Source organism: Corvus kubaryi, unplaced genomic scaffold (genome assembly GCF_017639235.1).
Source record: "Corvus kubaryi isolate FWS band 111438036 unplaced genomic scaffold, C.kubaryi_AGA036_p1.0 37396, whole genome shotgun sequence".
NCBI lineage: Eukaryota > Metazoa > Chordata > Aves > Passeriformes > Corvidae > Corvus > Corvus kubaryi.
The window spans coordinates 5,348,386-5,361,250 of NW_024581135.1; the positions used below are offsets into that span (position 1 = coordinate 5,348,386).

Consider the following 12,865-nt stretch of genomic DNA (forward strand, 5'->3'; position numbering starts at 1 on the left):
CTCCTTAGTTTCACTCCATTACTCTTACTCCAACAAATCATTGGCATGTGAAAGTATATTAAGTGAAGACATTTTTACCCTAAATGCTTTAGTTACACACAATTAAGAGTTCACCAAATTGAAAATGCTAATCTTAACCTTCTTCTTTGCACTTGGAACAGAAGTCTGTATTAGCCAACAGAATGTTGATTTCAACCAAATAAGAAAGTATCTTTCCCTAGGAGATTCACAGCTAGTCTGGGGTGGTTTGGGTTGTTTTGGTTTTCTTTACTTCTAAAACTTGTAAGGTTTGCCAGAAGCACTGCCCTACACTCTTTGGAGACAGGTGTTTTCATTTGCTGCAAAGGAGCTGTACAGAGCAGCATGATGTTCTCCTCATTAACCTCTGCAGACTGGCATCACCTGCAAAGCTCACATCGAATTGCTACAACTGCTTTCAGCAGGCAAAAGCTCACACTCACAGATGTTGTCAGGAGGGGGGCTGATCATCCATTTGTTGCCCTGTTACCTCTCACGGCAAACCAGTGGTCACATTTGTGCACACAGCTGCATCTTGGAGATTCTCAGAGTCACAGCTCATTTCAGGTCTGCTCTATGCCCGAGTGTCAGACCTTGAGAAAAAAACAACTGATACTTTTAAGCTAGGAAATCGAGAAAAAAAAGCCCAAAACTCAATTCTGCCAGAGGACCAAACTGCATTTGATGCTAATTTGCCCAAACAGTCTTGAAATTGAACTAATCCACAACAGCTGATTAGACACATCCTAAGAAAGACAGGCAGGTCAACAGGTAGAGCTGCACACACACTTGCTTTGGTGAATACGAAGCAGGAATCTCTAAAAGCCATCAATGCAAGCAAAACCTGACCTCTCAGAATTGGACTGCAGCTAAACTGGTTTAGACCCACAGAGATAAAGAAAATCCTAAAAGTTCATAGAGTATCTTGAGTTGGAAGGACGAGTCCAGCTCACAAATTAGTCCAAGAGAAACTGGCTTCTGAATTTCAAAGACAAGTACACCATTGTACAACTTCTACCATTCTATTGTTCAAAAAACACCCAGGCACTGTTTTGCTTATACTTTAGGATTTAAGAACCATTCAGATATAATCTGTTTAAGATCCCTTTTTCCACAACAAAAGCAATTCAAAGCTTGGCAGCTCCCTGTAAGTTTCCCCACTTACAGCACAGTCTTAGTTGCTCAAGACAGAAGAAAATTTCCCAAGTAAATAGCAAGGCAAAGAGACTGGCACAGGCCTGTTGGGGTGGCTTGGCTGTGGAGTAAATAGATTTGGTTTCATCTTGAGTGCTGTCAAACAAGGCAGACCAGAAGCAGATCTGAGTCTGCTGCTCTTTGCCTCCATCCACAGAAGACACAACCCTGCTGTGAATCATCCCAACGAGGCCATCTCATCACACACAGAGCAGTGCCTGCAGTGCCGCCACAGAAAAGTGCTCTCCCAGAGCACTAAAATAAACAGAAGGAAAAAAATGCAATTTACTGTCAGGAAATCAAGAAGTCAGCCAACACCAAGTGCCGAGCCTCTCTCTACAAGTGACTCTGGAAACCTCTGAAAGCTCAGACACTGTAATTTATTAGTAACCCAGACTAACACTTGATGATGTTACTGCCATATATCTTTCCCCTCACCACTCAGTGAGCAGAGTCTCACACTCGTTGGAGGGGATGGCACATTTCCAAACACAACTGCTATTTAAATCATTAAAAATTACGCCTGGCCTGTAAAACAATATTCAAAACCCCTGACTACAGAATAAAGGTGGATTTTACTTGATGATCTTATTAATATAACTAATCATAGCAACTAATTCTGGATATAAAGTTTGCCACACACAAATTTTGAGCATTATTGCCTATGGAAGACTGTCTTTCACTTCCATCATGCTTTCCTTCTCCCTCCCTCTGTTGTTTTTTTTTTTAAAGGGAAAACCAACACTTCAGGAGAATGTTACTAAAAAGGGGTTTTTTTGTCATAAGCAAGACAGGAACTCCCCTAATCACAAGGCTCTCATGAGATGCAACAGTATTAATTCAAATCCTTTGGATCTATTTACTGTATTTTTTCCCCTGGATCAACCACCTGCCCAGTGGATTTTGCAAAACTCACAAAAAATGTATTTAGTCAAACTTCTTCAGCATAAGAAGTTTCAGTTTCTTAGAAGCTATATCACCCATCGCAACACAATTATTCTGCTGCCATTTTTTATTTAAATTTGTTTGCTATATGCACGTAAGGAAACAGAAAAAACTACCTTGACATACTCTGCAGAGATCACACTGAAAATAGATTTCATACATTTTATTCCTCTGAAACCATCATATGCCAAGTGCAGTGCCAGACCCAAGAGTGAGATCACACCCACTTGGACAGTCAGGACAGCAATGCATTACATTAACCTGCAACCACACACATCAGCCAGAGATTTCAGACAACTTCGTCTCCAGAATAACATTTTCAGAACTGAAATAATATGACTTTAAATAAGCTCATACAGACTCTATGTGGAACTTTCCAAATGCATGAAAAAACACCTAAAAATAGGAATAAATCCAGATGTACACAAATAATTTTGCTGCAATTAACTTTGCACACAGCACAGACACGTTAGTTAAAATTACTATTTCGTCCTGTTACAGCAACAGTTATTTGATTTGATATGCAAATACCAATGTGCCCACTGGTACATCTGATACTTACAAAAAGGAGCTAAAGTTCAGTATTTTCTTTATATATTGCTCCATCCCTGAAGCTGAAGCAAACTATATTAACCACCTGTTATCTATATGCGTTTCAAAACTGTTCTGGTTTTATCTTCAAGAGTTTAGATTACAAACAAGTAACTCTGAAATTAAACTCAGTTAACATGGAATCTATCTGCCTTAAAATTTAAGAAAAACTGCCACTAAAGAGTGCTGGTTTTGTTGCTGAGGTAATGTCTACAGATGAAGTAATTCAGAGCCCTGTTGTGTTCTGTGCTGAAGACAGTAAACATGTGTCTCCTCTAAAGAATTTAAAGAAATTATTAGCTAATCTGAATAATTAGATTAATATATTAAGTGCTTGAAGCAACAAATTACTTGTGTTTAGATTTTATTTCAACTTAACCCAGTGATTTTTAACTTAAACTCTGTGTATTGAAATCATCTGTCCTTCAGAGGCTACAGGCCATGTTAATGGAGAAACCAGATTCATCAATTAAAAACTGAATATGAATAAAGAAAGCCAGGAAAATGAAAACTTTTGTGAAGTTTTCCAAAGAAAAAGTCAACATGGAACAGAGAGCTAGAAAGTAGGACACCAGAGGAGAAAGTTACACCAGCTATTCCTCAGGCCAGAGGAGTTCTGCACCTACACCTCATTTCAGTTGTTCAGGAAGCAACCACTGATGGCAATCACCCCAAACCCTTTTAGAGACACCCAAGTCTAATTAATTTGCTGAACATTCAGTACACAAGAAAACAAGGCATTTGAAAGACATCAAGTACAAGTCATAGCCCCCCCCATTTCCTTCATCTCCACTCACAGCCCTACTCATGAATCGATTTTGCAAAAGACTTGACCAACTGGTAAGTGAGCTCTTGGGAGAGGACAAACATTAAAGGAACAACCAGGAAGGAGGCCAAGAGAAAGCTTGGCTCCCAAGTTTCACCCAGTGATCCTTTCCACTGCACAACAATAAGAGGTTCCCACCCCATGAACTTTGGAAGTTTCCCAACTGCTGGAGACATTTACTCCACCAGCAGCAGCACTGCCTACGCCAAGAGCTACTCTGTTGCATTCTTCCTGGCACACAATTGCTTTTTCTTCCTGTAAAGCAGCCAGGTAAATTACACATCAAATGATACTTCACCTTTGAACTACTTAAGAATTCAAGTCACAATACAGTGCAAAGAGCAAATGTCATGAGAACCGCGGTGGATGAGCTGACACAAACTGTTACAATTAAAAGTAGCATGTGTAGTATTTTTCACCAAAAAATGAAGTGATAAATGGTTTCTGGGAGATGCAAGGCAGTATCAAGGATAAGTAATCTAATTCAGGGAATTTGGACATGTGAGCTCTCTGGGTTATTCCATGCCAATGACTTTCTGAATCAGCTGAAAGAGTATCTCACTTTCCACTACATTTCCCAAACGCTATATGCAAACACTCATCACAACAACGTTAACAGATATATGCATGGTTGCAAAGTGATTCCTTGTACAAAACATAAAAAACCTTGTAGCTGATAAAGAATAATTTTAAACCAGGCTACCAAAAACCACACTGGAAAGCTATTAAACTCGGATAAAATAAAACCAGCAAAGTTGAGGTTTATAGCTGAGGGATTTTAGGTTAAGCTCTTTCCAACACTGAACATACACTTCTGCCAAAATTCCACCACACAAGTTGAATAGCTAAAATATTACCAAACCCCCACATTTATGCACTCTCCGTAACACAGTTACACACACTTCTTAAGAAAAACACTGAACTAAAGCAAGCAACCATCTTCTCTCAGTTAAGAACATCTAAATTACCACCACTAAAATACCTCACAGAGTTGCAACAAATCTCCTCTAAGTACCGAGCACAAACCGAATGAGAGATTTCCTACTTCCATTTGAAGGGACAATTCCAATAGGAAGCCTTTTGATGTGAGTGGGACAAGAAGCAACAGAATGTCACAGGAACATGAACTGGAAAGTTTCTCAAGAAATCAAAGGAAGGAAGGTCTCCTGTGAATATGCATGTATTTTGTAGAGGGGAAAGGGAATCGTGGAATGACAGGACAGTTTGGGTTTGAAGGAAACTTGAAGATCATTTCATTCCAACACCCCCCTGCCATGGGCAGGGACACCTTCCACTGTCCCAGGTTCCTCCAAGCCCCATCCAACATGGCCTTGGACACTTCCAGGAATAGGGCAGCCACAGCTGCTCTGGGCAACCTGTGCCAGTGCCAAGAGCCAAGGTACAAGAGCCTCTTGGAGAGCACAGATAGGCATTAATCAAGCACTGAGGGAAGTGTCTTCTATTTCATCCTAAAAATGCAGGGCCCAGGACATACACAACAAAATGCATGGTCTTCATGCTTTGATTGGGGATACAGTATTTTGAAGATCCCAGGATTTTATGACTACAAGTATCAGGTTGCTGCTTCTGGGAAGTGTAACAATCTCACTTTAGACTTCCATAGTCTCAACCAGGTTTTGCTAAATACACAGGAAGCAGACTGCTTTTGACAAGGAGATAGAAATGCTCATAAGGAGCATATGAACCTGTCACAAAAACTGTGAGAAAAAAACACCAAAAATATCCACTTGTCATCAACAGGAAAATATAACAGAAAAAAGCAGGCTGAGGTAGTTTTGTAAGGCAAGACACACAGAAGCCTACGCTGTGGGCCTGGAAACATTCAACAGCACAAATTCCTAATTACCACCACTTCTACAAGGGCGTGAGATGCAAGGAGAAAAAACGTGACCAGATGCGAAGAGACTGTATATGAAAGGCTGGAAAAACAACAAATGCAGACAGAAAACCTGGGAGGAACAAATGAAGAGAAAAGTCAGTGAGACCTAAGTGCAAGTCAACTGTTACCTATTGCTGTCCTCAGCTATTTCTTCTCCACTCTAACTTACGCTGATAATGACAACTGGTGTCATTCTCTCCTGTATATTTATGTTTAGGTGCTTTCAAAGGCACAAAAATCAACAGCAAAACACAACCGATAGAAAAAAAGAGGAAAAAAAAGTAGTTTTAGAATATGTGATTTCAGTTGAACATGCAAAACTGTAAACAGCATGCACTGACAGTTGAAACCAGTGACTAGGGCCAGGAAAAAAACTTGGTGGCTTTTCAAATTCATTTTATATTTGTCTATAGCATATACAAGTTTTTAATAGCAACAAGTAGCTTGCGCCGCCTATGCAAGTACAGAATGTAATTCTTTATTTTCACTGACAGTTTAAAAGCAGACTGCAAAGTACCAAAGTTAAAAGTTTGGCAGAAAGCTGTTTCAAGGGAATATAACACCAAGGATATTTCTGGATATTTAAAATCTCAGATTTCCAGAAGAGAGTTAAACGCGGTTTCTGCTGATGTACCAAAGGCTGACAAGTTTGCAGCTTTATATACAAAAGGCATATTGTTTAAAAATTATTTTCCCTTTCCTGAGTAAATATCCCCTTACAGAGTGAGGGGGAAATACCATGCAACAGACACACACTGGAAATCCTTCACAAACATTTATGGTTGTCCTGGCCACACATCCCAGAAGGCCCAGAGAGAGAAGCCAGGTAAAATACTTTCAGAAGTGACAGTAACTGCTAAGTGCCCCTCTAAAAAGGGATATTTGTTTCCAGAAATAATAAAACTTCTAGTAAAAACAGAAAAAGGGACTTTCTTTTTTTTAAACCTTTTTTTCTAGTGGTTAAAACAAAATGCCTTGGCAGTCATACAAATGGTTTAGCTCAGAACCACTGTGGTAAAAATTCCTGTAACCATATGGGATATCTATCAAAATAATGCTTTCTGCAGAGCTGATAAGAATAAGGAAGGACCCAGCTTGACTCTGTCACAGATTGTTCTTCCTGGCAGGAGGTTCGAAACAATCCTTTTTGTTCAAATACTATTTTTATAACTCTTAACATTTCTTTAGAAAAGAACTGAAGAGTATTAAAATTGATTGCTGATTTCAGTGCCCTGCAGTTAAAAAAAATACCGAGAGCTCATCGATATCACCCATGCTGCTTCCTTTGTTTTGCTGCTTTCCATTCTTCACGGTCTTTCTCACCTACTCGTGCCCTCGAACAGCCTCAGTGTGATGCAAATTCCCCCGGACTCCCGGGAATTTCAGCAGACGACATCATCAGGTGAAACCCAGCCTGAGTCAACTTCACTTCCTGACCACGTCTAAGATGGTGCGCGCAGCCCGGTGAATCGAGGGGAGCTCTGCTCACACACCATTCACTCCCTGCCACAGCGTCCCTCAAACTTTGCCGCAGCCCAAAGACGGCAAACAACCTTCCAACCAGCCCCCCCATACACACACACCTTTTTTTCTTTCTTACGAGACGCGAACTTCCCAAAACAAACTGCACCGGGGGGGTAATGAGGGCACGGGCGGAAAACACCGCGCTGTTCCGCGGGGCTCTCCGCGGCCGAGCGGCGGGCAGCGCTCACCCCGGGCCTGCAGGAGCCCGAGGCAGCGATCGCCGGATCCCTGGATCGCCGGATCCTCGGACCCCGCAGAGCCGACACCGCCCGCCCCGGCGGCCGCGGCCCAGCCCGGCCCTCCCGCAGCACCTCCCGGCGCTGCCCCGGGCCCAAGGGCACGACAAAAGCTTTTCCCCCCGCAGCCCCGGCCCGGCACGTACCGGATCGCGGTGCTGGCGGGGCGGCGCGGCGGGGCTCATTCCGCCGGGGCGGGGACGCTGTGACGGTCACCGGCGCCCGGCGGGAGGCGAAGGCGGCGAGCCCGGGCGGCGGCGGAGCCGCATCGTTGCCCGCGCCGAGTCCCGCTGCTCCCGGCCGTGCCCGCCCCGCGCTCGGCACCTCCCGGCTCCCGCACGGCTCCGCTCCCGCTCCCGCCGCACTTCCGGGAGGGAGCGGTCACGCGGCCGCGGGACGCGCCGCTTCCATCCGGGAACGCGCGCGGGGCGGGGCGGGAGCGGGCGGGGAGGGGGCCGGGCCGCCCGCGGGCTGTGGGTGAGCGCTCCCGGGATGCTGGGGACCGCAGCGGGCCATCGGGGCACTCAGGGCCATCCCGGCGCTCAGGGCCATCCCAGAGCACGTGGCGCAGGATTGCGTCCGGATGGGTCTGGAATATCTCCGCTGAGGGAGACACCGCGCCCTCTCCGGGCAGTCTGTTCCAGAAAGGTGTTCTTCCTCGTGCTCAGGTGGAGTTTCCTGCGCCTTCTCGTGGCCTCGTGTCCTCTTGCCCGTCCAGAAGGATGGAGCACCTCTCCTGAGGGGCTGAGACAAAGGGATTGTTCAGCCGGGAAGAGAGAAGCTTTGGGGTGACCTTGCAGTACTTGAAGGGAACTTACTGGGAAGTCAGGAGGACTATTTACAAGAGCAGGTAGTGACAGGACGAGGGAGAATGGGTTCAGATGGAAAGAGTAGGTTTAGACCAGATATTAGGGAAAAAAAATTATTTTGAAGGAGGTGAGGCCCTGGCAGAGGTTGCCCAGAGAAGCTCTGGCTGCCCCATCCCTGCAGGGTGTCCAAGGCCAGGTTGGGCAGGACTTGGAGCAGCTTGGTCTAGGGGAAGGTGTCCCTGCCCATGGCAGGGGGGTGGAACAAGATGATCATCGAGGTCACCTCCCAACCCAAACCATTCCATGCTTCTGTTGCTTGGCACTACCAAGAAGACCCTGGCATCATCTTCTTGGTACCCCCCTTTAGGTATTTATACACATCAATGAGGTGCCCTCTCAGCTATCGCTTCTCAAGCTTAACAGGCCCAGCTCCCTCAGCCTTTCCTTTTAAGAGAAATGTTCCAGTCCCCCAATCATCCTCATTGCCCTCCTCTGGACCTCTGCTCTAAGGGGTCAGCAGGCTCCTCTGAAGACTCCTTATTTACTTATTTATTTCTTGTTTTGTTTTTCAGATGAAGTTGACCTGAAATTGACACTCACAAGTTCCATCTGCTCCCCAGTATTGGAGCTGGAGCAGAGCCAGTCCTCAGTGACTGCTTCCCCATGTACAGGGCTGGTGTTGGGCTCTCAGCTTCTCGCCCTGCCCACAGATCTGTTCCTGGCTGGCACAGGCATGGGCTTCAAGCCCTTCAGTCCACAGCCCCTGACCAGGACTTTTCTGTTGCCTCCACACATTCATGTTCACATGTTCAACCACCCAGCAGTTCTGAGAGCTGCTGGTCAGATCTGTTTCCTTTAGAACCAGGTGAATTTCTCTACATCATTGAAGTAGTCGCTTCTAAAAATAAATGGTGTGATCATTTGTAAATTACATACCCAGAACCGCAAAATTCCCTGTGGAGGGTTGAAAATAAAACTTAAGCAGTATGTTTTGCTTTGTTTTTCAAACAAACAGGGCTTTAAAGAAAACATCCTCTACGGAGACAATTAAGACCCAGTGACACCTTAATTGCTTCTCTTGAGAGTGAGCACTAAGAATACACACACAGAGCATTGTGCTGTGTAAGGATACCCAGGCCAGTGAGGTTTCAAAATCGATATAACTGCATTAGTGAGGCTCAGAGCCCTGGATAATTCATCCTGCAGAGAAAAACTGCACTGACAGGGCCATACTGCCTTTGGTAGTACTAGTTCTCTCAAAACCATTTCAGGAACCTGTTCAGCACTGCACTGTATTTTCAGATGTCTCAGCGTTTTTTGTTTATTTGGAGTCTTTCACACCAGGCCTTGTAGGAAATAGCTTTACATCCATAGTCAGGACTTACTCCATTCAGTGAGCAGGATTCTTGCAGGGGGACCTGGCTGCTTTTATGCGGCCCACTGCTTAGAAGAAAACACAGTAAGCACTGGTCATTTGTGAGAAACACAAATAAAACACAGAGTATCAGGATGTTTGGGGTTGTGAACTGAACAGTTCAGTGATTGGAGACACTGTTGCAACTGGGAAGTGAAAGATGTCCATTCTTTCACAGGGCAGAATTCAGTCACTTACTGGAAATCAGGGATGCATTCCTAGTTGTAACTGAAGAGTCTGCAATGGGAATCTTAGGATTTAAATAGAATAACTTAGCACATAAGAAAAACAGTGAGTCAAGCGAATCTTTGTATCTAGTAACCATCATCTCCCTTAAATCCCACTCCAGAGAAAGTCTGCAAAGATGAATCATTAACAGAAGTTGTGGAAAACACGCATATTTGCCAGCAGTCAAAAGGTGAGATTACATCTCACGCATCCCTTGGGCTGAAAAGTTCTTTTGCTCACCCTCAGATATACAATATTGTGGGGGTGTGGGCACATGCCACAGCAGAGTGTGTAAATTGTGACCAAGCAGAGCCACTACCACCTTCCAGATCTGGAGTATCCACTTGGATTTAGCAGAAGTTTAACTTATTTTCCTGTGCTTTTTACCCACTGCTTAGTCCTGTTCCCTGCTATTCCCCCGCAGATTCCCATTTTTGCACCCTCTCAGTGCTAAATTGAAGTGTCACATGTAGCGTTGGCCTCTTGTGTAACATTAAGGTGGAATTCTGTCACATCAGGAGGCATCAGTGTGATTTGCATTTTGGCACCACTTAGTGGGTCAATTGAGATAAGTGACCCTTCATGCCAGACATTTTACCAAAACCAGAGTTTGTAATCTAATTAGGACAGACAATGGTAGAGAAAAACAAGGCAGGGTGATGTGATTAAGCACACCTCCAGAAAAAAGGTTTTGGCAGAGACTGGAGTGAAGACAAAACTTTCCTGGGTCCAGAGTGAATGCCCTGGTCATGCTTCCTCAGGCCAGGCAGGAGGACCCACAGGAATATATTCTTACAATATACACCATTTTCTGGCAGGACCTTGGTGGTATTTATACTTTCCAAAGCTTTTCATAGAACAATGCCATGTTAGTTTATTGTCCTAAATAAAACCTAACACTAAATGTATTTCGTTTCCAAATTACAGCCTGGGAAACTATTTCTAAAGAAATCTGAACAAGGCACCATGGCTGTTGTAGTTGCTTTTAGTTGTACACACAGCCAGCAGTGCTGACTCCTCTATTTAGACTGCCCATCACTTCTCATTATGAAAAAAACTCTCATTGCACATATTTGTGTGTGGGGAAGGGTTTTTTTAATGTGAAAGACCTCTAAAATAATTTTACTTAAGAATTCTCCTCGGAAGATTAAGAAAGCATGTTCACATACAGCTATAAAAGGATTAGTATTTGGAGATTTTAAGTGCTCTAGTCTGGGCAGGCAACAGGGTGTGATCAAGTTTCAGGCTGTTGGGACTTTCACCTTAGATAAACCCTTCAAAATACAAATTCTGTCTGCTGTAATATTAAACATCATATTTCCTGTGCTTCTATGTGAAATAGAGAATTTATTCTAGGCTATTGATGAGATTTCTTCACCCTTGCTTTGTGATACGAGGTGAGCTGAATTCAGCTGCTGCACATGGTGATGTTAACTCTCGGGGCCTGTAAATAGATTGTTTTTAGTATTACTCCCACAGATTTAAGGGAAGTACTTGCATATGTAAACATGAATTGAAATTATTTGCAAAATGCAGTTGTGAGTGGAAGTCATTTTCTACCCAATAAGTAGTCACATTTCAATGGTGAAATTATATATCCTAATTACAGATTCATTATAAATCTCTTTGAGATATTTCTGGTGAAAGGAGCCATTTATACACATGCATGTAAGCACATTGCTGCAATAGGTTTTTAAGATCCATAACAGGATTGTGTCACTAAAATAACATTTTTGAAAAAATTAAAGACGGGAATATTGATTTAATCTATTTTCTCAATCAGTATAATTATTTTATTAGCGTATTCTAGAAGAATTAATGGCAAATAACCCAGGAGAGGGCTATATCACATGTTTTCTGTTTTCTTTTCCAGCCAGTTGTCCAAATGTGAGCACTTTCTGGAGGAACCATGATAAATCCGTAGCATCTTATTTCAGCCAACCCTATTTATTTACTTTTAACAGAGCCAGCAGACAACACTGCAAATGCACTGCCAAGATGTATGGGTGACTTTGCATTAAGTAAATGCAAAGGCAGATCTAGCTGATATAAATCACAATTTTATGGGCAGTTTTAAAAGACTGAAAAATTTCAGCAGGAAAGTGTTTAGTCTTTTTATAATATAGTGGCTTCAGAATTTGAATTGCTTTTTGGAATTTAAAATTCCAGGGCATTAAGATGTCACTTAATTTAGAGTGACTTTTCCACCTTAAACTGTTTTGATATTTTCCTGGACTTCCTTTCTGAAAAAGAAAAGTAAAGAATAAAACTGCTAAGCCACAACAAACAACTGATTTCCTACAAGGTAGTGATACAGCTCTGAAATTATTCAGTAATGTTTCAACAGAATAGGTCTTCACTTGAAAAGGTCAGTGTTTTGAAGCCAGTACTCTTCACTGTGAAATATATGCTAGTTGTAGCAGGAAGGTTTTAGCAAAGATGCAGTTTCTCCTGAGAGAGGAGGGTGGCATTGGAGGAGTGAAGTGCTCCTGCCAGTGGAACAGAGCCTGGCAGTGAGGGATGAGTCACAGGCAAGTCTCTGTTTTTCCTGATTCAGTGTGAATTTTGATCTTCTATCTTTGACCGCAGATAAAAACCACCAAGCTACTGTAACCACCAAGTCTTCTCTGTTTATACTTTGTATAAACAAACACTGGTTTTAGCAGAGACTTGAATTTGGGACTTCCAAACTTCGCCTGAGCTCAGCAGCTGCTGGGTGTGAGCTTCCCTTTCTTCTTCCATTAAAAACAAATAAATAGACACTGAAAATATTTTCTTGCAAAATATGAAAACATTTCAGTTTTCTAACTTCCATAAGACAGTAAAATGTCTCCCAAATAGTTTTAGTCAGTTTTTCAAAATATTTTATTTCATGAGGTGCTTATATGTTATTAGTGTTAAAGAAAGAATTATTAAATAGAATTTGCTTTGTGTTGTCATGTTCTTTTCCCTCAGTTTCTCTTTCTGTTTGCTCTATTCACTGTTATGCCTTAAAATAAAGAATAAGGACTTCAAAGCAGGTATCCTATCTTCCTGTGGATATTTCTTTAATTCATAATGGCAGAAAACTTACTGGAAACTGGTTGCAGCACTGCATGACAATATTTTTTCTGCAGAATGATGAGCTGCAAGTCACTGACCATCTTTGTTTTATTCCTCCTCAGTACTTTCTAATGTGCT

General features: G+C 42.8%; 1 protein-coding gene across 1 annotated transcript in view; it reads right to left on the reverse strand.

Moving 5' to 3' along the window:
* SPOPL (speckle type BTB/POZ protein like) overlaps window positions 1-7,593 on the reverse strand; it is a 33,391-nt gene extending 25,798 nt beyond the window's left edge. Inside the window, exon 1 of the mRNA XM_042040688.1 lies at window positions 7,381-7,593. The gene's annotated coding sequence lies outside the window, so the exon portion shown is untranslated. The remainder of the gene's footprint in view (window positions 1-7,380) is intronic.
* Window positions 7,594-12,865: the final 5,272 nt, after the last annotated feature.